Here is a 27128-nt window from a genome sequence, read left to right on the forward strand (position 1 = left end):
ACGGCCGGGCACCCACTGCGCATGCGCGAGCGGCACTGCGCATGCGCGAGCGGCGCGGCCCGGCGCTGCGCCGTGTAATTGGCCAGGAGATCGCCTAGGACCTGTGACGTGTCCTAGGCGATCGCCTACAGCAGCCCCTTCCTGAAGGCGATTAAGCTTAGTCGCCTACAGGAAGGAGGAAGTGGGACAGGAAGTCCCACTCTTCCTGAAGCCCCCACTCCCCCCCAAAAAAAATTACATGCCAAATGTGGCATGTAAGGGGGAGAGGAGTGGGATAAGAGGAAGTTCCAAATTTGAGTGGAACTCCTCTTTAAGTTCCTGTCTGCAGTGTGCTACGTTTACCTTCCTGTGTACCGTTTTTGGCTGGTCCCTGACTTCTCCTGTTTGCCTGTGACCCTGACCTTTTGCCTGTCCCACGGTTACCCTTGTCTGCCTGTTGCCCTGACCTCGGCTTACCGATCACTATCGCTGGTCCTGGATGCTGCTTCCCCTCTCTCCCTGCAAAGCGTGACCTAGGGGATCCCAGGGGTCGCGACCTGGATCCAGCTGCGGCAAAGGCCACCCTCACCACTAGAGGCTCTGGTGAACACAAAGCTGGGTCTTGGACTCCGCGCCCTGGGCGATCTTGGGTTCACGCTTCCTCTCTGATCGCAACAGTCGGCTATAGGGTTCACTACCCTGTGGTGCATCCCTGACCCCAACGGGGTGCACTTGTCACCTGGCCACAGGTGACCAGACAATCCCTATTAGCAATAGTATGTAGGGATAGGACACACCCACTTGCCACGCCCCCTTAAACGAAAAATATACAAAAAAAAAAGATTAGGTAAACCCATAAGTGTTTTTTTTTTTTTTTACTACTACTATTCCTCTATATTGGCTTTTGACATTTACAGATGCAGCAATTTAGAATTTGGATGAAAGGTTTAGCACTGGGAAACACTTTTTGAAAGATAAATCAGGCATTTTATATAAAACTTTATAGATCCGACCAAAGTGAGGGACAAATTAGGAGGAAAGAGGGACAGAGGGACTTTGTTCCAAATCAGGGATAGTCCCTCGAAATCAGGGACAGTTGGGAGCCATGCCTAAGGCTGCGTACACACGGTCGGTCAAAACCGATGAAAACGGACTGAAGGTCCGCTTTTAATCGGTCCAAACCGACCGTGTGTGGGCCCCATCGGTCAGTTATCCTTTGGTCCAAAAATTTAGAACTTGCTTTAAAATTCAACCGATGGACGCCTAACCGATAGGTCAAAACCGATGGTTAGTACGCAAAAGCATCGGTTAAAAACCTGCGCATGCTCAGAATCAAGTCGACGCATGCTTGGAAGCATTGAACTTCATTTTTCTCTGCACGTCGTTGTGTTTTACTCCGCCGCGTTTGACTCGATCGTTTTTTTAACTGATGGTGTGTAGGCACATCAGACCATCAGTCAGCTTCATCGGTTAACCGATGAAAACGGTCCTGTTCTCATCGGATGGACTGATCGTGTGTACAGGGCCTTAGGCCGCGTACACACGGTCGTTCCAAACTGATGAGAATGGTCCGACGGGCCATTTCCATCGCTTCACCGCTGAAGTGGCCTGATGGTCTGATGTGCGTACACACCATCGTTCCAAAAACCGATCGGGTCAGAACGCGGTGACGTCAAACACACAACGTGCTGAATAAAACGAAGTTCAATGCTTCCAAGCATGTGTCGACTTGATTCTGAGCATGCGCGGGTTTTGAACCGATGCTTTTCTGTACTAACCATCGGTTTGGACCGATCGGTCAGCGGTCCATCGGTTCGATTTAGAAGCATGTTTTAAAAATTTTGGACCGAAGGAAAACAGACCGATGGGCTATACACACCGTCGGTTTTTGACCGATGAAACTGAACCTCGGTCCATTCTCATCGGTTTTGTCCGACCGTGTGTACGCGGCCTTAGTGTTCTCTGATTGGACGTGGTGAAGCGGAGGGGTGGTGATGTCACAAACAAAAATAATGCAGCCACCACATACATTTAGGCTGCATTCACACCTTAGCGCAGCGTTTTGTACCGCGATTTGCCGTGACAAATTGCGTCGTTTTGTACCGCGATTTGCCGCAACAAAACGCGCCGTTTTTTAACCTTGTTTTCGCTGGAGGGGTGATTTACACATTGTCAGCTATGCCGAACGCCGAAGCCGCCTGAAAAAAAGGGTCAGGGACTTGTTTTGAGCTTCAGGCGTACGGCGTTTCGGCGTTCGGCGTGGAGATGTGAACCATCTCCATAGAGAACAATGTTAAATTACCCCTCCAGCGTATTTTAGGCTGCAATAGCGTCGGGCTTCAGGCGTTAAAACGCCTAGGTGTGAATGGAGCCTATGGATCGATAGGCTGCAATATATAACTTTTTGTTTTGAGCTTTAGCGAAACTTTCAGAAACTGAATCATGCCCAGAAGGGGGCGCTCTTGGATCACAAGCCCCGGTATTGCTGTAACTCTGAAGCTGAAATGTGATTTATATATAATGTAAAAAGCAGCATTGAGCCAGACTGCTCAGGTTCCACTTCCACTTGTAAGTTTTTTTTTAAAGCTTCAGCATCCTAAGAATGCATTTATTTGAATTTCTCTCTGGTATGTGTGGCTTTGGTCCAGTGAGGCTCCAATGCTAGTGGGGTGATAATAAGCATTACAGCAATATACTCTACAATACACTGACAGCCTACAGATGGCACGTCGCCTGTCTCATTAGATGCCTAAGTGAGTGGACAGGTTTGCTTAGAAGGGGAACGTGTTTGCTTGTCTGTGTTCCGCACACACAATTATGGAAATCGCCTTCTGATTATATAACTGGGTTAATTGCATGCAAATAGACGCATGAATATGTATGAGAGATAGGCTAAAAGAATCTGTTCCCTAACCATCCCAGCCCAATGGTTTATATAAGAGAAGCTTGGCGTCAATAAACACAAGTCATCAAATTAAAGGGGAAACTATTATATATTTAGAGATAAATGTGAAAGAAATACGTTTAATGCGTATGATCCAATCAACATCTGCTAATGTATTAAAAAAGCTTGCTGCTCTATATATTCTTTAATTATACAAGTGAAGTAGGGCAGCAATTTTTGCGAATTACATATGAGGGTGAAAGTAGCCTAAAGGTTCACTTTATTTTTTTTTTAACCACTTTCTGACGGCTGTACGACTTTATACGGCTGCAGTGTGGATCTTAATTCCTGGGTGGTCGTCTACAGGCTCGTCGGAGCAGGACAGGCAAAACAAGCAACTGCTTGGGGCCCCCCGAGCTGGCCTCGGGCCCCAGCAGAGCGCCGTTGCTTCCTATAAATGCTGCAGCCTGTAGCGTGGCCGAGCTCCTTTCCTAATTCCTCCTGCAGTCCAGCCGGGTACCGTAACCGCATGGTACAGGAGATTCAGTTTCCTGTTCCCGCCCGGACTGACAGGAAGTGCACACACTCAGTGCTCACATCCTTTCGGTCCGGCCGGGAACAGCAAACTGAATCTTCTGCAGCGCAGTATGCGGTAAGGGGGGGGGGTAAAAAGAACATGGGGGGGAGCCGGGGAGGCAGTCAGAAGAAGTACTAGCTGACTTTCGGCAGCAGCAGCTGTATGCGGCGGTATGCAGTAGGGAGGGGAGGGGGGGTTAAAAAGAACATGGGGGGGAGGCAATCAGAAGAAGTACTACCCCCCCGCTTCTCAACCTGAAACTCAGCAACACCCCCTCCCCCGCTTCTTGCTTGGGGCCCCCAAATTCCTTCAAACGGCCCTGATCGTCTATATACGGCCTCCAGCCTCCAGCCACTGGGGGGCGCACGAGCGCCGCATCACTGAGATGCCGGTTGGCGCATGCCTGGCGGCCGCGATGTCCGCCGGGCACCCGCGATCGGCGGTTACAGAGACAAGGACGTGAATCTGTGTTTGTAAACACAGAGCTCCACGTCCTGTCAGGGAGAGAGGAGACCGATCTGTGTCCCTTTACATAGGGACACAGCATCGATCACCTCCCCCAGTCAGTCCCCTCCCCCCACACAGTAAGAACACAATGAGGGAATACATTTAACCCCTTCCTCACCCCCTAGTGTTAACCCCTTCACTGCCAGTCACATTTATACAGTAATTAGTGCATTTTTATAGCACTGATCGCTGTATAAATGTGAATGGTCCCAAAATTGTGTCAAAAGTGTCCGATACGTCCGCCGCAATATCGCAGGTCTCACAAAAAAATCGCAAATCGCAGCCATTACTAGTAAAAAAAAAAAAAAAAAATCATAAATCTATCCCCTATTTTGTAGGCGCTATAACTTTTGCGCAAACCAATCAATATATGCATATTGCGATTTTTTTTTAACAAAAATATGTAGAAGAATACGTATCGCCCTAAACCGAGGGAATTTTTTTTTTTTTTTTTTTTTTTATTGAGATATTATATAACAAAAAGTAAAACATTTTGTGTTTTTTTTCAAAATGTTCTGTTTTTTTATGTTTATAGCGCACAAAATAAAAATCGCAGAGGTGATCAAATGCCACCAAAAGAAAGCTCTATTTGTTGGAAAAAAAATGATAAAAATATAATTTGGGTACAGCGTTGTATGACCGCGCAATTGTCATTCAAAATGCGTCAGCGCTGAAAGCTGAAAATTGGTCTGGGCACGAAGGGGGTTTAAGTGCCCAGTAATGAAGTGGTTAAATAACTAACATGTTATACTTACCAGCTCTGTGCAAGGGTTTTGCACAGAGCAGCCCTAATCCTCCTCTTCTGGGGTGCCTCGGTGGCGCTCCTGGCCCCTCCTCTTCATCGGGTGCCCCCATGGAGAGACGCTTTCCCTAAAAAGAGCTTAGTCAGAGGTGCAATATGTGGTGAAAATATGTGTCACCACATGGCAAAAGAACAATGGTGGCCATTAGCCACACGTCTCTCCTATTTATAGACAAGATGGCCGCTAGACCCTTCCCTGGGTGTGCACATGATGATGTCATCACGCTCGTCACGTGCATCCAAACATCATGACGTCACGACGTAGCCCTGCTCACACATGCGTATTTAACCACTTAACTACTTGCCGACCTGCCGCCGTCATTCTACGGTGGCAGATTGGCTCTCCTGCGCGAGAGCCCGTCATACTACGTCGGCTCTCTCGCAGGCTACCAGCGGCCCACGCGGGCCCCCCGCTCGCCCCCGACTCCCGTGCCTGGCGGGCGCGATCGCTGCCGGGCACACGCGATCGCTCGTTACAGAGCGGGGACCGGGAGCAGTGTGTGTAAACACACAGCTCCCGGTCCTGTCAGCAGGGGAAACGCTGATCCTCTGTTCATACAATGTATGGACAGAAGATCAGTGATTTCCCCTAGTGAGGCCACCCCCCCTTACAGTTAGAACACACCCAGGGAACATACTTAGGCCCTTCCCCGCCCCCTAGTGTTAACCCCTTCACTGCCAGTGGCATTTTTATAGTAATCCAATGCATTTTTATAGCACTGATCGCTATAAAAATGCCAATGGTCCCAAAAATGTGTCAAAAGTGTCCGAAGTGTCCGCCATAATGTCGCAGTACCGAAAAAAATCGCTGATCGTCGCCATTACTAGTAAAAAAAAAATATTTATAAAAATGCCATAAAAATACCCCCTATTTTGTAAACGCTATAACTTTTGCGCAAACCAATCAATAAACGCTTATTACGATTTTTTTTTTACGAAAAATATGTAGAAGAATACGTATCGCCCTAAACTGAGGGGAAAAAAACATTTTTTATATATTTTTGGGGGATATTTATTACAGCAAAAAGTAAAAAAATATAATTTTTTTTCAAAATTGTCGCTCTATTCTAAAAAACCGCAGAGGTGATCAAATACCACCAAAAGAAAGCTCTATTTGTGGGGAAAAAAGGACGCCAATTTTGTTTGGGAGCCACGTCGCACGACCGCGCAATTGTCAGTTAAAGCGACGCAGTGCCGAATCGCAAAAAGTACTCTGGTCTTTGACCAGCACTATGGTCCGGGGGTTAAGTGGTTAAGGACTGCAGCACGACTATATACGTCGGGCAGAATTGCACAGCTGGGCACATGGACGTATATATACGCACTGGCGTATCTAGGGTATGGCAGCCATGGCAATTGCCATGGGCGCCAAATGAAGGGGGCGCTGTTGAGTGGCTGGGCAGCAAGGCACTTACCAGGGTCTGAGGGTCTCTTCTTCCCTCCTCCCGAGCATAGGCAGGATCTTTACAGCATCTTTGCTAATGGACAATGTCATCGCTATCCCTGCTGCGTTCAGCCACAGCCCTCCACTGTTCTCCCAGGCTCTCCCATTCCATCTGGTCGGGTTGGCAGCAGGGACATCAGTTTCTCCCTCTCCTCTGTGAAAACTGAGGCCTTAAGTGATGAAGATTCCAGTATTGGTTCTGCATTTACCTGGATTTGGAGGGCAGAGGAGGGATCAGGGGTCTAATAAACCCCAAATTTCTCCATAAAGAGGATATGTCGCTACCCAAGGTATCACAAGGGATGATAAATATCACTAGTTTTGTTAGCTTTTTTTTTGTTAAGGTTATCTGAAAGATGGGTTTCAAATGTTTCCACAGGGGCGCAGTTTCAGCGCTTGCCATAGGCGCTATTTTCACTAGATACGCCTCTGTGTATACGTCCCCTTTAAGAGCCCAGCCGTGGGTCGGGAGCGCGCCGGCGCATTCGCGACCCGGTCCGAAGCTCCATGACCGCCCTAAAGCGGGACCCGCGGACCCGATCGCCGTGGGTGTCCCGCGATCAGTCACAGGAGCTGAAGAACAGGGAGAGGTGAGTGTAAACACACCTTCCCCGATCTTCTCTGTGTAGTGTCACTGATCCTCTGTTCCCTGATATAGGGAATGACGATCAGTGACGTCACACGTCCAGCCCCGCCCCCCTACAGTAAGAAACACACATGAGGTCACACTTAACCCCTACAGCGCCCCCCAATGGTTAACCCCTTCACTGCCATTGTTATTTTCAGAGTTATCAGTGCATTTTTATAGCACTTTTCGCTGTGAAAATGACAATGGTCCCAAAAATGTGTCAAAAGTGTCCGATGTGTCCACCATAATGTCGCAGTCACGAAAAAAAATCGCTGATTGTCCCCATTAGTAGTAAAAAAAAAATATTAATAAAAATGCCATAAAACTATCCCCAATTTTGTAAACGCTATAAATTTTGCGTAAACCAATCGATAAACACTTATTGTGATTTTATTTTACAAAACTAGATAGAAGAATACGTATCGGCCTAAACTGAGGAAAAAAATGTTTTTTTATATCTTTTTTGAGGATATTTATTATAGCAAAAAGTAAAAAATATTGCATTTTTTTCAAAATTGTCGTTCTATTTTTAGCGCAAAAAATAGAAATCACAGAGGTGATCAAATACCACTAAAAGAAAGCTCTATTTGTGGGAAAAAAAGGTCGCCAATTTTGTTTGGGAGCCACGTCGCACGACCGCGCAATTGTCAGTTAAAATGATGCAGTGCCGAATCGCAAAAAGGGCAAGGTCCCTTACCTGCATAATGGTCCGGGTCTTAACCGGTTAAATAGGGATATCACCATCTTGTGGCAGAAGAAGAGAACATATTCAAAAATAAATGGGAAAAATGAATTGTATATCAGTTAGTCATGATAAACCACATAGGATATTAGGTAACTGACTTCTAATATCTCACCATCCCCAGCGATGTCCCTCACTCTCTGGAACATAATATTAGGAGGAAATCATGAAACAATATATCACAATATCAAACAGTATCTATCTGCATTGTAACATTCCCCATTTAAAGCGGAGTTCCACTCAAAAGTGGAACTTTCGCTTATCCATCCCCCCCCCCCCCCTCCGGTGCCACATTTGGCACCCTTCAGGGGGCAATGGGGACCTGTTTTTGAGAGGTACAGTTCCCCACTTCCGGAAGACTAGGCCATGGCCCGGTCTCCCGGAAGTTCCCCCCCACTCCTCCTTTCTCCGCCGGCCGACCAATCAGAAATCGCAGCACGCATGCGCAATAGGGGACCGGCTGTGAAACCGAAAGGCTTCACTGCCGGGTTCCCTTATCAGGAATCGCAAAAAGTGGCCTGGTCATTTGGCAGCCAAATACTTCGGGGGCTTAGGTAGTTAAAAAGAAAATGAAACAACTGTAGACCAATCGCTGATAGCAACCCTCTGTTTAATAATATATAAGTGGTATTTGTTTGTGTAAATATGTTAAATAAAGTACACAGTATATCTGTGCAAATGTGCATAAATTTCATGAATAATAAATATCACACTGATACATTAAACCTGAAAGTGTAACAAAAGTGAAACAATGTTCCAACAATTGCAAAGCAATAATTATCTACAACAATTGTGCAGTGTTTGTATAAAATGATGACTCTTCAGGTCAATTAAACACCCGGAGTTCAAAAACAAAATCTCACCAATAATTTTGCTGTTTGAGATTGTGAACCATCCAATGCCTTTCAATCAGCGCTCCACTGTGTTTTTCAATCAAAGACACATCTCACCATGGAGTACATAATGAGTGAGGAGAAAGAGCAGCGTAAAACAGTTCCGACAGGTATTAACCACTTAAGGACCGAGCCTGTTTTTCAGACTCGGTGTTTACAAGTTAAAAAACATTTTTTTTTGCTAGAAAATTACTTAGAACCCCCAAACATTATACATTTTTTTCTAACACCCCAGAGAATAAAATGGCGGTCATTACAATACTTTTTGTCACAACGTATTTGCGCAGCGGTCTTACAAGCGCACTTTTTTGGGAAAAAATGCACCTTTTTTAATAAAAAAATAAGACAACAGTAACGTTAGCCCAATTTTTTTTTATATTGTGAAAGATAATGTTACGCCGAGTAAATTGATACTCAACATGTCATGTTTTAAAATTGTGGAATGGCGTCCAACTTTTACCCTTAAAAATCTCCATAGGCGACGTTTAAAAAATTCTACAGGTTGCACCTTTTGAGTTACAGAGGAGGTCTAGTGCTAGAATTATTGCTCTCGCTCTAACGATCGCGGCGATACCTCACATGTGTGGTTTGAACACCGTTTTCATATGCGGGCGCTACTCACGTATGTGTTCACTTCTGCACGCAAGCTCGTCGGGACGGGGTGCTTTAAAAAAAATGTTTTTTCTTGTTTATTTTACTTTATTTTTTTGATTTTAACACTGTTTTAAAAAAAAATTTGGTCACTTTTATTCTTATTACAAGGAATGTAAACACCTCTTGCAATAGAAAAAAGCATGACAGGTCCTCTTAACCACTTAAGCCCCGGACCATTTTGTTGCTAAATGCCCAGGCCAGGTTTTGCGATTCGGCACTGCGTCGCTTTAACAGACAATTGCGCGTCTGTGCGACGTGGCACCCAAACAAAAATGGCGTCCTTTTTTCCCACAAATAGACCTTTCTTTTGGAGGTATTTGATCACCTCTGCGGTTTTTATTTTTTGCGCTATAAACAAAAATAGAGCGACAATTTTGAAAAAAATGCAATATTTTTTACTTTTTGCTATAATAAATATCCCCCAAAAACATATATACATTTTTTTTCCCTCAGTTTAGGCCGATACGTATTCTACATATTTTTGGTTTACTACTATTGGCGGCGATCAGCGATTTTTTTCATGACTGCGACATTATGGCGGACACTTCGGACAATTTTGATACATTTTTGGGACCATTGTCATTTTCACAGCAAAAAATGCATTTAAATTGCATTCTTTATTGTGAAAATGACAGTTGCAGTTTGGGAGTTAACCACAGGGGGCGCTGTAGGAGTTAGGGTTCACCTAGTGTGTGTTTACAACTGTAGGGAGGTGTGGCTGTAGGAGTGACGTCATCGATCGAGTCTCCCTATAAAAGGGATCACTCGATCGATGCGCCGCCACAGTGAAGCACGGGGAAGCCGTTTTTACATACGGGGAGCGATCGCGACGGAGCGGCTATAAACGAATAGCCGCGCCGTCGTCCCGGATCGCTCCCGATCGGACCCCCGACCCGCTAGAAGGCAGGGACGTATATATACGCCCATCTGCCTGTACGTGCCATTCTGCTGACATAAATAGGCGTGCGGCGGGCGTTAAGTGGTTAAATATGAGATCTGTGGTCAAAAAGACCTCAGATCTCTTTGAAAAAATGAAAAAAAAATAAAAATGCCCCTTTAAGACGTATGGGCAGAAGTGACGATTTGACGCCGCTTCCGCCCTGCAGCTATATGGAGACGGGTGGGGGCCGTCGTCCCCTCACTCGTCTCCATACACAGCCACTGACAGGTCCCGATAGCCTCCGGTAAGTGGCGGAGGGCGCGGGAATCCGCTGCAGAGACCACCATTATCGTTTACCCGACAGGCTGCTGAAAAGATGGATATCTCGGTTGTGGCGGACATCGCAGCCGCCAGGCACACGCATCGGCTTCCCGGCGATGCGCCGGGCACGTTGTTTCCCCGTTGCGCGCCCCCCAGCGGCGCGCACAGGGAATGACAACAACAGGACGTCCAAAGACGTCCACTCGGCACTTGAGAGCCGCGCTGTGGACGTATTTCGTCCATAGCACGGATCCCAAGTGGTTAATTGACCTGAAGAGTCATCATTTTATACGAACACATTTCTTTCAATAAAGAGTTCTTATAAAAAAAAAAGAAAGGAAAAAAAGAAGCTCCGTGGCCTACAGCAGGTATATGCAATTAGCGGACCTCCAGCTGTTGCAGAACTACAAGTCCCATGATAAGACTCTGAGAGCCCTCAAGCATGACTCCCAGTGTCAGAGGCATAATGGGACTTGTAGTTTTGCAACTGCTGGAGGTCCAGCTAATTGCATATCCCTGGCCTACAGTCAGGGCAGCCATCAGGAATTATGGGGCCCCTTACACAGCTTCAGGCACTGAAATTGAGAAGTGGGGGTGGGCTGCTGCGAATTGAGAAGCAGGGGGTGGGGGGGCCTTTACAAAAAAAAGAAGAAATAAAGAAAAATATATATAAAGAAGGGGGGTAGCCATCCGGGGCCCTGGGGACCTCTGGGCCCTTTAATAAAAAATAAATAAATAAATAAATATATATATATATACAATTTGTTTTTTTTTTTATAAAAAAAAATTACAAAAAAGGGGGGTTGCCATCCGGGACCTCTGGGCCCTTTAATAATAATAATAATAAAAAAAAAAGAAACCTCTTGGGCCCTTTAATAAAAATATATATATATATATAAAAAAAAATAAACATTTATAAAAAAATAAAAAAAAAAGGGGGGGGTTGCCATGCAGGGCCCTGTGGACCTATGGGGCCCTTTAATAAAAACATAAAAAATAAATATATATAAACAATAATAAAAAAATAAACATTTATAACAAATAAAAAAAGGGGGTTTGCCACATGGGGCCCTGGGGACCTCTGAGCCCTTAAATAATAATAAAAAAATATATATATATATATATATATATATATATATATATATATATATATATATATATATATATATATATATATATATATAGTATATATATACACACAATTATTATTATTTTTTTATATAAAAAAATTACAAAAAAGGGGGTTTGCCATCCGGGACCTTTGGGCCCTTTAATATTAATAATAAAAAAAGAAACCTCTGGGCCCTTTAATAAAAAATAAAAAAATATATAAAAAAAAATAAACATTTATAAAAAATAAAAAAAAAAGGCGGGGGGGTTGCCATCCGGGGCCCTGGGGACCTCTGGGCCCTTTAATAATAATAATAATAATAATAATAATAATAAAAAAAATTTTTTATAAAAAAAAAGGGGGGGGTTGTCATCCGGGGCCCTGGGGATCTCCGGGCCCCTGGGCACCTCCGGACCCCTAAAAAAAATGTTTTAAAGGGGGTTGCCCATCCGGGCCCCTTACAGGTGTACTGCCTGTACCCCTCTGATGGCGGCCCGGCCTACAGTATATAAGACCTCAGATCTCTTTGGAAAAAAAAAAAAAAAAAAAAATGCCCCTTTAAGGCGTATGGGCAGAAGTGACGATTTGACGCCGCTTCCGCCCTGCAGTTATATGGAGACGGGTGGGGGCCATCGTCCCCTCACTCGTCTCCATACACAGCCACTGACAGGTCCCGATCGCCTCCGGTAAGTGGCGGAGGGCGCGGGAATCCGCTGCAGAGACCACCATTATCGTTTAGCCGACAGGCTGCTGAAAAGATGGATATCTCGGTTGTGCGCCCCCCCAGCGGCGCGCACGGGGAATGACAACAACAGGACGTCCAAAGACGTCCACTCGGCACTTGAGAGCCCAAGTGGTTAATTGACCTGAAGAGTCATCATTTTATACGAACACATTTTTTTCAATAAAGAGTTCTTATAAATAAAAAGAAAGGAAAAAAAGAATCTCCATGGCCTACAGCAGGTGTATGCAATTAGCGGACCTCCAGCTGTTGCAGAACTACAAGTCCCATGAGGCATTGCAAGACTCTGACTGCCACAAGCATGACTCCCAGAGGCAGAGGCATGATGTTTTGCAACTGCTGGCCTACAATCAAGGCAGCCATCAGGAATTATGGTGCCCCTTACACAGCTTCAGGCACTGAAATTGAGAAGCGGGGGGGGGGGGGGGGGGCTGCTGCGAATTGAGAAGCGGGGGGGCCTTTACAAAAAAAAGAAGAAATAAAGAAAAATATATATAAAGAAGGGGGGTAGCCATCCGGGGCCCTGGGGACCTCTGGGCCCTTTAATAAAAAATAAATATAAATATATATATATATATATATATATATATATACATTTTTTTTTTATATAAAAAAAATACAAAAAAGGGGGGTTGCCATCCGGGACCTCTGGGCCCTTTAATAATAATAATAATAATAATACAAAGAAACCTCTAGGCCCTTTAATAAAAAAAAAAATATATATATATATATATAAAAAAAATAAACATTTAGAAAAAATAAAAAAAAAGGGGGGGTTGCCATCCAGGGCCCTTTAATGAAAACAGAAAAATTAAATATATATAAACAAAAATAAAAAAATAAACATTTATAACAAATAAAAAAAGGGGGTTTGCCACATGGGGCCCTGGGGACCTCTGAGCCCTTTAATAAATATATATATATATATATATATAATATATATATATATATATATATATATATATATATATAGAAAAAAGAAAAAAAAGAAATAAAAAAAAAAAAAAAAATTTTTATAAAAAAGGGGGGTTGCCATCCGGGGACCTCTGGGCCCTTTATTAATAATAATTATAATAATAATAATAATAATAATAATAATAAATATATATACATTATATTTATATATATATAAAATATATATGTATATATATATATAAAATAAATAAAAAATATATTTTTTTTTATAAAAAAAAGGGGGGGTTGTCATCCGGGGCCCTGGGGATCTCCGGGCCCCCCGTACCCCTAAAAATAATTGGCCCTTTAATAAAAAATAAAATAAAAATATATTAAAAAAATATATTTTTTTAATAAAAAATAAATAAAAAAAGGGGAGTTGCCATATGGGGCCCTATGGGCCTCCAGGCCCCTGGGCACCTCCGGACCCCTAAAAAAAAATGTTTTAAAGGGGGTTGCCCATCCGGGCCCCTGGGGACCTCCGGGCCCCTTACAGGTGTACTGCCTGTACCCCTCTGATGGCGGCCCTGCCTACAGTATATAAGGCATGCACTATGTGGGAGAGGGGGGGGGGTTCCTAGACACAGGGACTGCCCTCTGTGAACGAGGAAGATGAGCACACTTCTTCATCTTATCTGTAACATTCCACCTCTCCTGATGCTTGTTGTTGCTCTTGTCACTAAGATTGTACACTGCTAAGACATGCTCAGACCCTGCAGCCTTGCAAATTCTTCTACATTAAAAACAAAGCTTTCCTTGCAGATTCTCTAAATGGAGAGTTCACATAGAAGTCTTCCTCCTATCTTTTTCACATCAGTTTATTAAAAAGGGAATCCAGGATTTTATTTTTTATCTTTTTGCATAGCTACACTGTTCCAGGGGAGCAACTACTCTCTCCAGAAGACAGCGAGGATCGCTATAGAGGCAGCAGCTTCTACAGGAAATCTCTGCTTCCGCCTGGATCGGACAGGTACGGAATATCCGCACTTTTATTGGTTCAAGCTGGACTAATGCAACTATTTGTTTTTCCTCAAAATTCAACAAATTTTGTCAATTTGGAAATATTCAAATTAACGAATTTGTTGAAAGACGAATTCGGAACGAAACTAATTGCACATGTCTACTTTCAATTGTGTGTGTTAACCATTTCAGAATTGGCTGCCCAATGACCGGCCCATTTTTTGCGATTCGTTTTAACTGACAATTGCACGGTCGTGCGACGCTGCACCCTAACAAAATTGACATTCTTTTTTTCCGAAAATAGAGCTTTCTTTTGGTGGTATTTGATAACCTCTGCGGTTTTTATTTTTTGTGCTATAAACAAAAATATAGCAACAATTTTGAAAAAAAATATATATTTTGTACTTTTTGCTGTAATAAATATCCCCCCAAAAGATATAAAAAAAAACAAATTTCTTTCTCACTTTAGGCCGATACGTATTCTTCTACATATTTTTGGTAAAAAAAAATCGCAATAAGCGTATATTGATTGGTTTGCGCAAAAGTTAAATAGCTAGATTCAGAAAGAGTTAAGCCGGCGTATCAGTAGATACGCCGTCGTAACTCTGAATCTGCGCCGTTGTACATTTAAGTGTATTCTCAAATTGAGATACACTTAAATGTAGCTAAGATACGACAGCCTGCGCCGTCGTATCTTAGCTGTCTAGTTCCGCCGGCCGCTAGGGGCGTGAATGCTGATTTACGCCTAGAATGCGTAAATCAGCGAGATACACCTATTCACGAACGTACGCTTGCCCGTCGCAGTAAAGATACGCCGTTTACGTAAGGCGTTTTCAGGCGTAAAGTTATTCCACCAAAAAGCTGGCCTAGCCAATGTTAAGTATGGACGTCGTTCCTGCGTCGAATTTTGAAAAATTTACGTTGTTTGCGTAAGTCGTCCGTGAATGGGGCTGGGCGTAACTTACGTTCACGTTCAAAACCAATAAGTCTTTGCGGCGTACTTTGGAGCAATGCACACTGGGATATGTCCACGGACGGCGCATGCGCCGTTCGTTAAAAACGTCAATCACGTCGGGTCACGATTCATTAACATAAAACACGCCCCCTGTTCCTCATTTGAATTAGGCGCGCTTACGCCGGCCCATTTACGCTACGCCGCTGTAAATTAGGAGGCAAGTGCTTTGTTAATACAGCACTTGCCTCTCTGACTTAGGGCGGCATAGCGTAAATACGATATGCTACGCCGGCTGAAACATACGCCGCCCTACGTGAATCCAGCTAATAGCGTCTACAAAAGGGGATAGATTTATGGCATTTTTTTATAATTTTTTTTTATAAGTAATGGCGACAATCTGCGATTTTTATTGTGACTGCGACATTATGGCGAACACATCGGACACTTTTGACGCTATTTTAGGACCATTGTCATTTATACAGCGATCAGTGCTATAAACATGCACTGATTACTGTGTAAATTACACTGGCAGGGAAGGGGTTAAACCCTAGGGGGCCAGGAAGGGGTTAAGTGTGTCCTAGGGAGTGATTCTAACTGTGGGAGGGCTGGGCTACAAGTGATACGACAGAGATCACTGCTCCCGATGACAGGGAGCAGAAGATCAGTGTCCTGTCACTAGCACCAGCACCAGCATTCTCCGGGAACGGATTATACTCGTAATCCGAGGTTCCACTGTGTTATCGTTTTTTTGAAACATGTGATTGGAATTACAATTGCTCATGTACATATACGTCGGCAGTTTAAAGATGGATATCTCGGTAATGGCAACAGCTGCTGCCAGAACCGAGATATCCATATTTTCAGTAGCCGGCAGGGTAAACGATAATGGAGGTCTCTGTGGCGGATTCGCTGCGAGATCACTGTTATCGGCAGCAGTGTTGTACGTAGCGGCGTTAAAATAAACGCTGTTACCCAACGATGCCCCTTTTGAGGGTAACGAGTAATCTACCAGATTACTCTTCCCCTCGCGGTAACGCCGTCCCCATTACTTGGGCGGCGTTACCGCAATTACACGTACCGGTGTCAGAAGCCGTCACCCATCTATTGTTAAAAAAGCCTGCCTCCTCCTCTGACTGTTCCGTGATAGGTTGAACACTATTTTTCCCAGCAGCCTCTGTTTAGTGTTCAGCCTATCACAGGCTCCCACAGCACACCCACATTGGTCGGCAGCAGCCCTGATTGGTTGAGACGTCCCGACCAGGAAGCCACCAGCGCACACGAGTTTGGAGCTCCAACGTATACCGTCGAGCCCCTCCACAGCTCCGGTTCCACCACCCTACAGTTCCCGCTGACCATCCGTCACCTTTGGTTCGGATAAGACTGTCATATCAGGGACGTGCTGTTTTTGGGCTTCACATGCCCCCCCCCCCCCCTCCCTGCCAGTAGAGCTGTGCCTGTGGGTTTATGTGCAGCAGATTGTAATGCTGTTTGACTGTGTCCTTTTTCATCACCACACAGATGTTAGCTGGCGATTTGTATTATCCTTATCACGGAGGACTGTTGGCATTTTAAGTGTTTCAGTGCAATAAACTTCACATCTTTTTCATCATTGCTTGAACCTCACTGTGCCTGTAACATGCCTCACTGTGCCTGTAACATGCCTCACTGTGCTTGTAACATGCCTCACTGTGCCTGTAACATGCCTCACTGTGCCTGTAAACATGCCTCACTGTGCCTGTAACATGCCTCACTGTGCCTGTAACATGCCTCACTGTGCCTGTAACATGCCTCACTGTGCTTGTAACATGCCTCACTGTGCCTGTAACATGCCTCACTGTGCCTGTAACATGCCTCACTGTGCCTGTAACATGCCTCACTGTGCCTGTAACATGCCTCACTGTGCCTGTAACATGTCTCACTGTGCCTGTAACATGCCTCACTGTGCTTGTAACATGCCTCACTGTGCTTGTAACATGCCTCACTGTGCCTGTAACATGCCTCACTGTGCCTGTAACATGCCTCACTGTGCCTGTAACATGCCTCACTGTGCCTGTAACATGCCTCACTGTGCCTGTAACATGCCTCACTGTGCCTGTAACATGCCTCACTGTGCCTGTAACATGCCTCACTGTGCCTGTAACATGCCTCACTGTGCCTGTAACATGCCTCACTGTGCCTGTAACATGCCTCACTGTGCCTGTAACATGCCTCACTGTGCTTGTAACATGCCTCACTGTGCCTGTAACATGCCTCACTGTGCCTGTAACATGCCTCACTGTGCCTGTAACATGCCTCACTGTGCCTGTAAACATGCCTCACTGTGCCTGTAACATGCCTCACTGTGCCTGTAACATGCCTCACTGTGCCTGTAACATGTCTCACTGTGCCTGTAACATGCCTCACTGTGCCTGTACATTTTTTTGTGAGCTGGCGCCATCTGGTGGTGGCCGTTGGTATTACAAGTTAAGCATACAAGTTAAACAGAAATTCTAATGTCATTTTTCACTATTTTCACTGCCATCTTCTTCCTCTAATTAGAACCCCCACAAACATTATTATATTTTTTATCCTAACACCCTAGAGAATAAAATGGTGATCGTTGCAATACTTTCTGTCACGCCATATTTGCGCAGCGGTCTTACCAAGCGCACTTTTTTGGGAAAAAATTACACTTTTTTTAATAAAAAAATAAGACAACAGTAAAGTTATCCCCATTTTTTTTAATATTATGAAAGATAATGCTAGGCCGAGTAAATTCATACCCAACATGTCACGGTTCAAAATTGCGTCCGCTCGTGGAATGCCGACAAACTTTTACCCTTTAAAATCTTCATAAGCGATGTTTAAAAAAATCTACAGGTTGCATGTTTTGAGTTACAGAGGAGGACTAGTGCTAGAATTATTGCTCTCGCTCTACCAATCGCGGCGATACCTCACATGTGTGGTTTGAACACCGTTTACATATGCGGGCGCTGCTCAAGTATGTGTTCGCTTCTGCGCGCAAGCTCATTGGGACGGGGCGCGTTTTCTGGCTCCTAACTTTTTTAGCTGGCTCCTAGATTCCAAGCAAATTTGTAAGCCTGTAACATGTCTCACTGTGCCTGTAACATGCCTCACTGTGCCTTTAACTTACAGGCACAGTGAGGCATGTTACAGGCACAGTGAGGCATGTTTACAGATGGCACAGTGTCGTCTTATACGCCGGCAAAAAAAAAATCAGTTACTTTGCTGAGTAACTAATTACTTTGCCAATGAAGTAACTGAGTCACTAACTCAATTACTTTTTCGGTCAAGTAATTTGTAACTGTAACTAATTACTTTTTTAAAGGAAGATGAACAACACTGGTCGGCAGTGGGAGAGGGCCCCCCCCCCCTCCTGCCACTATCCCGCGCCCTCCGCCGCTTACCAGAGCCGTCTGCGGCGGCGGAGGCAATCGGGACCTGTCAGTGGCTGTGTATGAAGACAAGTGAGGGGGAAGATGGCCCCCACCCATCTTTATATCACTGCAGGGCGGAAGCGACGTCAAATCGTCACTTCCACCCATACGTCTTAATGGAATTTTTTTTGTTGTCAGTTTTTTAAAAGACAATTTTTTTTTAAATTGCATTTAAGTCCAAATATGAGATGTGATGTCTTTTTGACCCGGATCTCATCTTTGAGAGGACCTGTCATGATTTTTCTATTGCAAGGGATGTTTACATTCCTTGTAATAGGAATAAAAGTGACCATTTTTTTTTTTAAATCAGTGTTAAAATCAAAAAAATAAAGCAAAAAAAATACGATTTTTTTTTTAAAGCGCTGTCAAGCTCACGGCAGAAGTGAACGTGGTACATGGTATAGCAGGCACATATCAGAAATATGAAGTGTTGGGTTTACAAACACTTTAAGTTTGAGCTATTGAACTCTATAACCACTTCAATACTGGCCCATCATCATATGACGTCCACAGATGGGATCTCCCATCCTGGGTGGACGTCATATGATGTCCTGGGCTTTGCGGGGGGATATCTGAATGATGCCTGCAGCTAGAGGCATCATTCAGATTCCGCCGCTTGATCGTTCTTATAGGCGGCGGGAGGGGAAATTCCCCCCTCCCGCCGCCATCCGGTGCTTCTCCGGGCTCTCCCGTGCCATCGGGGGCCCGGAGAAGGAATCGTCCGGTGCAGGCAGGAAGCATAGAGATGAATGGTGACCAGATGGTCACCAGTCATATCTATGACCGTCGGAGGCCCGGGCGCGATGTGATGACGTCACGCCGGGGTACCCGTAAGTAAACAAAGCCGCGATTGCGGCTAGTAAGCAAAACTGATCATGAGATCGGTGACATTTTTTTCACCGATTTCATGCTTTCCAGCCTGGAGGAGAGATGTGGGGGTCTTATTGACCCCGCATCTCTCCATAAAGAGGACCTGTCACACACATTTCCTATTACAAGGGATGTTTACATTCCTTGTAATAGGAATAAAAGTAATAAGAAAAAAAGTGTAAAAAAAATAAATAAATAAGTAAAAAAAAAAAAAAAAGAAAAAAAAAATATTTAAACGCCCCTGTCCCTGGTAGCTCGCGCGCAGAAGCGAACGCACACGTAAGTCCCGCCAACATATGTAAACGCCGTTTAAACCACATATGTGAGGTATCGCCGTGTGCGTTAGAGTGCCAGCAACAACTCTAGCACTAGATCTCCTCTGTAAATCTAAACTGGTAACCTGTAAAAAAATTCAAAGCGTTGCCTATGAAGATTTTTAAGTACCGAAGTTTGGCGCCATTCCATGAGTGTGCGCAATTTTAAAGTGTGACATGTTAGGTATCTATTTACTCGGTGTAACATAATCTTTCATATTTTACAAAAAATTGGGCTAACTTTACTGTTTTGTTATTTTTTAAATTCATGAAACTATTTTTTTCCAAAAAAAAGGCGTTTGAAAAATTATTGCGCAAATACAGTGCAAGATAAAACGTTGCAATGACCGTCGTTTTATTCCCTAGGGTGTCTGCTAAAAAAAACATATATAATGTTTGGGGGTTCTGCGTAATTTTCTAGCAAAAGAATGATGATTTGTACATGTGGGAGAGAAGTGCCAGAATAGGCCCGGTATGGAGGTGGGTATAAAAGCCCGGTATTGAAGTGGTTAAAGCAGTTGAGAATATGGAGACTGTGAAAAGATTTTCCACCTGTTGGTTGCAATTTGTTAAAACATAAAAAAAAAGCATTGTGCAATATTTTAAGGACAGACTGAAAGATATAAATGACTATACAAAAAAGATTATACATTCATTTTTTTACGCTATTTACCAGATATACGTTGAAAAGAAATCAACCTGACGTACATTTTTAGAAGGCGTTGTTCCTATACATAGCTGGTAATTATACATTACCTCCACCGCAGACTTCACAGAAGTTAAAATAAACGTGACACAAACCTGAGACATTTGCGATGAGCGTGTGATTAAAAAAATGCATAAGTAGCAGTTATCCTCAGTGAAGATCTACTGCATGTAGACGAAGGCGGCTGAACTTACAGCAAGGTCTCAAAATACATTTCAGCTAGAAGAATTGCTTTTCACGGAAAGTTCAAATATTTTAGCATTGAAACTGGTGTTATGGTATGAGAAATATTCAGATAGAAACCTGTGCTTTACCCATGCAAGACAAGAGGCTGTGCATAGTAACCAATCAGCCTAAAACTTCAGCTTGTTCAATAAAGCTTTGACAATAAAACCTGGAGGCTGGTTGGTTTCTGTAGTACAGGAAAATTTAGGCAGGCCTAGCTGGTTTTGATCTGTGTGGGCTGGGAGTAGGGTAGGGTTGCCACCAGAGATGGACTGGCCATTGGGACTACAGGGAGATTCCCGGTGGGCCGATGGCTCAGTGGGCTGGCTTCAGTGACAGCAGACCGCCGCCTCCCTCCGCTCCTCTGTCTCTCCCTTCCCGCAGCGCTCACCTCCTCTCCCTCCCCGCAGCGCTCACCTGGGGGGACAAAGAAGCAGGGGGAGGACCAGAGGAGCAGGGGGACCGACAGAGGAGCATGGGGGGAGGGGACAGACAGCTGACTCAACAGCTATGGCCTGGGAGTTTCTCACTTCTGCCTAATCTTGTCCCATAAGGGGGGGGGGGCACCGAACTGATTCTTTGCCCCGGGTGAAATAATGTCTAGCTTCCCCACTGGTACTGCCTATAAGAGTACCAGTACCAGCCGTTCTACTCTAATAAAGTAGAATGGCTAGTGGCTAGTGAAGGGGGAGAGGGGGCTTGGGTGGCCGGGGAGGGGGGGTGCAGGAGTTGTCCACCCACCATGGGAGAGACCTGTCAAAGTGGGCCAGTCTGGATGAAGTCCAGGGCCAAATTTTTGTCCAAGTCCAGCCCTGGTTGCCACCTGTTTGGGATTCACCCAGACATTCTGAGTGAGTGAGTGAGTGAGTGAGTGAGTGAGTAACTTGTATAGCGCACAAATGCGAACTAAATCGCCTCAAGGTGTCCGGGTTTCAGACCGGCTGTGGCTCCCCAAACAACCAAGATACTCTCACACAAATCTGTTGCCATCAGGGAGATGCGGGCGGCTGTCTGGGGGCAGCTTTTGGCATCAATGGGTGGCAGGGAGAAGATGTCAGTAATAGCAATTTGGCCACACCCACATTTTGCTGTGGCACGCTATGCGCACTGCAATACTACTCTCCTTGGAGCACCCAAAGGTATCTCGGGTTGCTGGGACACCTTTGGCTTGAGTAGTGTTGTCACCTCATCCCTTAAAAACTGAACACATATTAATTACACAGGTTCTGTGGCTGATTAAGGTGGTAATTAAACTCTCTTGGAGCCTTATCTGAGCTAAATCAGCCACATAACCTGTGTAATTCATATGTGTTCGGGTTTAGAGGGATGAGGTGGCAACCTTAGCTGTGAGTGGCTCAGAGTAGCAGCTGTGACTCACAAATAGCATTACTCCACTGTCAGCTCCCTCTTTCTTCTAGAGAAGGGGTCTCCAAACTATGGCCCTCCAATTGTTCAGGAACTACAATTCCCATCATGTCTGTGAATGTCAGAGTTTTACAATGCCTCATGGGATATGTGGTTCCGCAACAGCTGGAGGGCCGTAGTTTGGAGATCCCTGTTCTAGAGGATTCTAGAAGAAGAGGCGTGGAACTGACTGGGGTGTCTTAGGAAGCCCTGACCAATCCCCAACTAGGATTGGCAGGGGGCAGTAGGGTGACCACGTGTCCCGGATTGCCGGGGAAAGTCCCGCATTTTGCAGGTCTGTCCCGGGCACAATTCAGTGTCCCAGAATGAAACTGACACAGCTACCCCCCGATCCAATCTGGTGCCCCCAGAAATGGCCGCCACATCACTGCTTTACTCACTGACAGTACTTGCCCTGGCCGGGAATGCCTGGAGGAGCACATACCCCGCCCCCTGCTTGTGATTGGAGAAATTATAAATCCCGCCTCTTGTGTCCAATCGCTGTGCTGTGATTCGTTACAGCACACGCTGATTTTTGGGAAGGAAGGGTGTCCCTGAATGGTAGTTTGGAAATGTGGTCACCCTAGGGGGCAGGCCTACTTAAAAATACCCATGGACTACTAGACTGTCGGGGCCTTTGAGGGAGCTTCCCTGCCAGGGGGGGTGACCTTGGACCTGGGACTTGGGTGCAGGACGGAGCCCTTCAGGAACTCATGAAGGATCTGGACAGGAGACACAGAGAGGAGTCAGAGAGAACAGCAGGAGCAAGTACTGCTGGGCAAGTCTTCAGGAGGGAACCCCCGGTTTATCAGGGACTGTACTTACCAATGCCGAGATGCTGAGGACGGCTCACCTTTGCGACCCCGCGCAGACCGCCCTCTGGAGTTGAGACAGAGGAGGGAAGGCACAAGGAGGCACCGATGCCGGAAGCGTTGGTGGTAGCTGAGCAGACGTGGTACACTGATGACAGCTGAGGGTCAGGTAACTACTGACAGGAAGTTCAGGGTAGCAAACAGGAACCAAAGACAAGTCCGGGGCACAAGCCGTGGGTCAAGGGCTGGAGAAGGCAGAGAAAGTCCGAAGGTACATGCCGGGGTCAAAGGGCAGGAGACAGCAGCAATCCAAGGTACGTAAGCCAAAGGGTCAGAAGTTCCGGGTGAGAGGAGAGTGGTCAGGAAGTCCGGGTCAAGGCAAGGAGATGTGGCAGCAGGTAAACACACTAAAGCTGATGACAAACAGCAACCTGTCCAGGGATAGCTGCTGGTTTAAATAGGGGCGTCAGGCCTCTGATTGGCCCCAGGGCTGCCGCATGCGTGCCCATGTGCGCGCCCACGCACACGGCGCACCGCTGTACCGTGCATGCACGCGCAATTCGCGCACAGGCATGCGCCGTACCGCAATTCCACCGCACATGTGCGCGAGTCTGTCCGAAGAAGAACTGGTACCCTGACACGGTTACAGCCAGGAGGGCTGATGAGGAACATGGGCAGTCGGGCGGACTGGAGAGGCCTGAGAGGAAGCAGTCATTGCTGGGTGTGAGCCAGCAGTGAGGATTGCAATTTCATGCGCAGTGGAGTCGGACAGCTGCAGTCTGGAGGGCTGGCAGGGCCTGAAGAGGACTGACTGGGAGCAGTAGTCCACCATAAGAACGGCTAACACTAATAAGACTTTTCATATGTTTTTCTGCTACACCATAGGGGCCTGCGGTCCCTGCCTGCAAAAGGCTATTGCTAAGGCCTGCATTATTCCACCGGGCATCCCATAATTCCCATCCCATCCGTGTTAAATTCCCCCAATAAAACAACAAAAAACAAAGCCAGTGGACTGTTCATTGTCTTGGAGTGTCTGGGAATTGAATGCCTGGCCGGGCAGGGTGACAGGTAGGCCCCATCACTTAGCAGCCCCTACGGGGGTACCACTACATTTGCCTCCCTTTGCTTCCCTCCTGGAATGAAAAGAAGAAACCCATTGAGCTCTGAGCTGTTCTGGTTGAGCTTACACAGGTCTAAGGACTCTCGTCGGACATTACCTGACACTGCTGGTACCTAATGATTGGCCACTCGGGAATACACTGCATCATGGGAGAAAAGGGGGGAGTCACATTTAGTTGGGAGTTGCAGTGACTGTGCAATGCCCCAGTTTAGTGGCCATTATGCATTATTTTCCTTTTTCACTCCTTTCTTTATGAAGAATAACATTTAATCTGGAGAGATAATATCCTAATAACATTCGTTTTTTCCCCCCATTTGCACAGAATGCACAAGGTGAATAGCTCTTTTTTTATATATAATTTTTATTGAAGGGCTTTGAAAGTATATAAGGTATACACAAAATATGTATAGTAGAAAAAGTATAAAGAGTTACAATAACAGTCAAATTTTAACATCGGCAAATGATCATGAACAGAAATTGTCTTGGGATTGGCTCTTTTTATACATACACCTCTAATGCCCTGTACACACGATCGGTTCGTCTGATGGAAACAGACCGGACGAACCGATCATGTGTGGGCCCCATCGTTTTTTTTCCCATCGGTGAAAAAAAATAGAACCTGATTTAAATTTTTCTTATGGTTAAAAAACTGATAGAAAAAAAACGATCCATCGGTCAAAAATTCGCGCATGTTCAGAATCAAGTCGACGCATGCTCAGAAGCATTGAACTTCATTTTTCTCAGCACGTCGTTGTGTTTTACATCTCCGCGTCGGACACGATCGGATTTTTAACCGATGGTGTGCAGGCAAGACTGATGAAAGTCAGCTTCGTCGGATATCTGATGAAAAAATCCATCGGTCCATTTTCATCAGACGAACCGATCGTGTGTACAGGGCATAACCCTACGTCGTTTGAAATAAGTTGACTAAAAATCACACTTGTAAGAATCCCCATTTACTGTCAAGAAGGGCAAGTCTGCAACCAAAATGGCAGAAGAACATCTGTACGCAGGCCTTTCGCATGGAGAGCCATTTGGCGCACGCACGTGTGCACACACGCGTGTGCCAAACGGCTCTCCTTGCAGGAGGCCTACACACAGATCTTGCAGGAGGCCTACACACAGATCTTGCAGGAGGCCTACGCACAGATGGTCTTCTACCACTTTGGTTGCAGACTTGCCCTTCTTGACATCTACAAAGGTAATTACCGTATTTATTGGGGTATACCGTGTGCCGAGGTATAACACGCACCCCAAGCTTAGAAAGGTAGTTTAAGGGGAAAAAAAACTTACATTTTTGCCCTGCGTCCATCGGCGGCCTTGTCCGGCGTCCGTCTGTGGCCTTGCGCAGGGTCCGTCCAGCCTTGTGGGTATCCGTCTGAAGCTTCCTTGCGCGGGGTCCGTCCAGCCTTGTGGGTATCCGTCTGAAGCTTCCTTGCGCAGGGTCCGTCCAGCCTTGTGGGTATCCTTCTGCGGCTTCCTTGCGCGGGGTCCGTCCAGCCTTGTGGGTGTCCGTCTGAAGCTTCCTTGCGCAGGGTCCGTCCAGCCTTGTGGGTATCCTTCTGCGGCTTCCTTGCGCGGGGTCCGTCCAGCCTTGTGGGTGTCCGTCTGCGGCTTCCTTGCGCAGGGTCCGTCCAGCCTTGTGGGTGTCCGTCTGCGGCTTCCTTGCGCAGGGTCCGTCCAGCCTTGTGGGTGTCCGTCTGAAGCTTCCTTGCGCAGGGTCCGTCCAGCCTTGTGGGTATCCGTCTGCGGCTTCCTTGCGCAGGGTCCGTTCAGCCTTGTGGGTGTCCGTCTGCGGCTTCCTTGCGCAGGGTCCGTCCAGCCTTGTGGGTGTCTGTCTGCGAGTCCATCCGCACCTTGCCCGGGGTTTCAGCGGTGTTTGTTTTTGGATTTGGCGCCTCGACCGAGCCGAGAGGAGCCGGATTTCCTGTGTGTTCGGCTTCTCTTGGCTCCTCTCGCATGGCTGCGGGCGGAGCCGAGCGTGGCCGAGCCTAGCCGAGTGCGCAGTACACTCGGCTCGGCTCAGCTCTAGGCTGCGGCGCTCAGAGACAGCGGGGATCGGCGTATATCGCGCACCCACGATTTTCCCCTAATTTTAAGGGGAAAAAAGTGCGTGTTATACGCCGATAAATACGGTATGTACAATTGCAATTTTTTTAACCTTCTCATTTATACAATTTCTTTAACCACTTGAGATCCACGCTACGGTCGGACGACGTCTACAGTGCGGCTCTCAAGTGCCGGGTGGACGTCCCTGGACGTCCTGTTGTTGCCCTGTTCCCCTGTGCGCGCCGCTGGGGGCGCGCAGCGGGAAAACAACGTGACCGGCGCATCGTTCGGGAGCCGATGCGAGTGCCTGGCAGCCGCGATGTCCGCCAGACACCCGTGATCGTCGGTGACACAGCAGGACGTGGAGCTCTGTGTGTAAACACAGAGCTCCATGTCCTGTCAGGGAGAGAGGAGACCGATCTGTGTCCCTTGTACATAGGGACACAGCATCGGTCACCTCCCCCAGTCAGTCCCCTCCCCCCACACAGTAAGAACACACCCAGGGAATACATTTAACCCCTTCCTCACCCCCTAGTGTTAACCCCTTCACTGCCAGTCACATTTATACAGTAATTAGTGAATTTTTATAGCACTGATCGTTGTATAAATGTGAATGGTCCCAAAATTGTGTCAAAAGTGCAATATCGCAGCCCTGACAAAAAAAAATCGCAAATCGCCGCCATTACAAGTAAAAAAAAAAAATCATAAATCTATCCCCCATTTTGTAGGCGCTATAACTTTTGCGCAAACCAGTCGCTTATTGCGATTTTTTTTTTTTTTTTACAAAAGTACGTCGAAAAATACGTATCGGCCTTAACTGAGAAAAAAAATAGTTTTTAAAAAAAAAAAATGGGATATTTATTATAGCAACAAGTAAAAAAGATATATATATTTTTAAATTGTCGCTCTTTTTTTGTTTATAGCGCAAAAAATAAAAACCGCAGAGGTGATCAAATAGCACCAAAATAAAGCTCTATTTGTGGGAAAAAAAGGACGTCAATTTTGTTTGGGAGCCACGTCGCACGACCGCGCAAATGTCAGTTAAAGCGACGCAGTGCCGGAAGCTGAAATTTCGCCTGGGCACGAAGGGGGTTTATGTGCCCAGTAAGCAAGTGGTTAAAAAGTTGTTCTCCAAGGAGCACAAGAATGTCTGTAAGC

This window comes from Rana temporaria, chromosome 8 (genome assembly GCF_905171775.1).
Source record: "Rana temporaria chromosome 8, aRanTem1.1, whole genome shotgun sequence".
Lineage (NCBI taxonomy): Eukaryota > Metazoa > Chordata > Amphibia > Anura > Ranidae > Rana > Rana temporaria.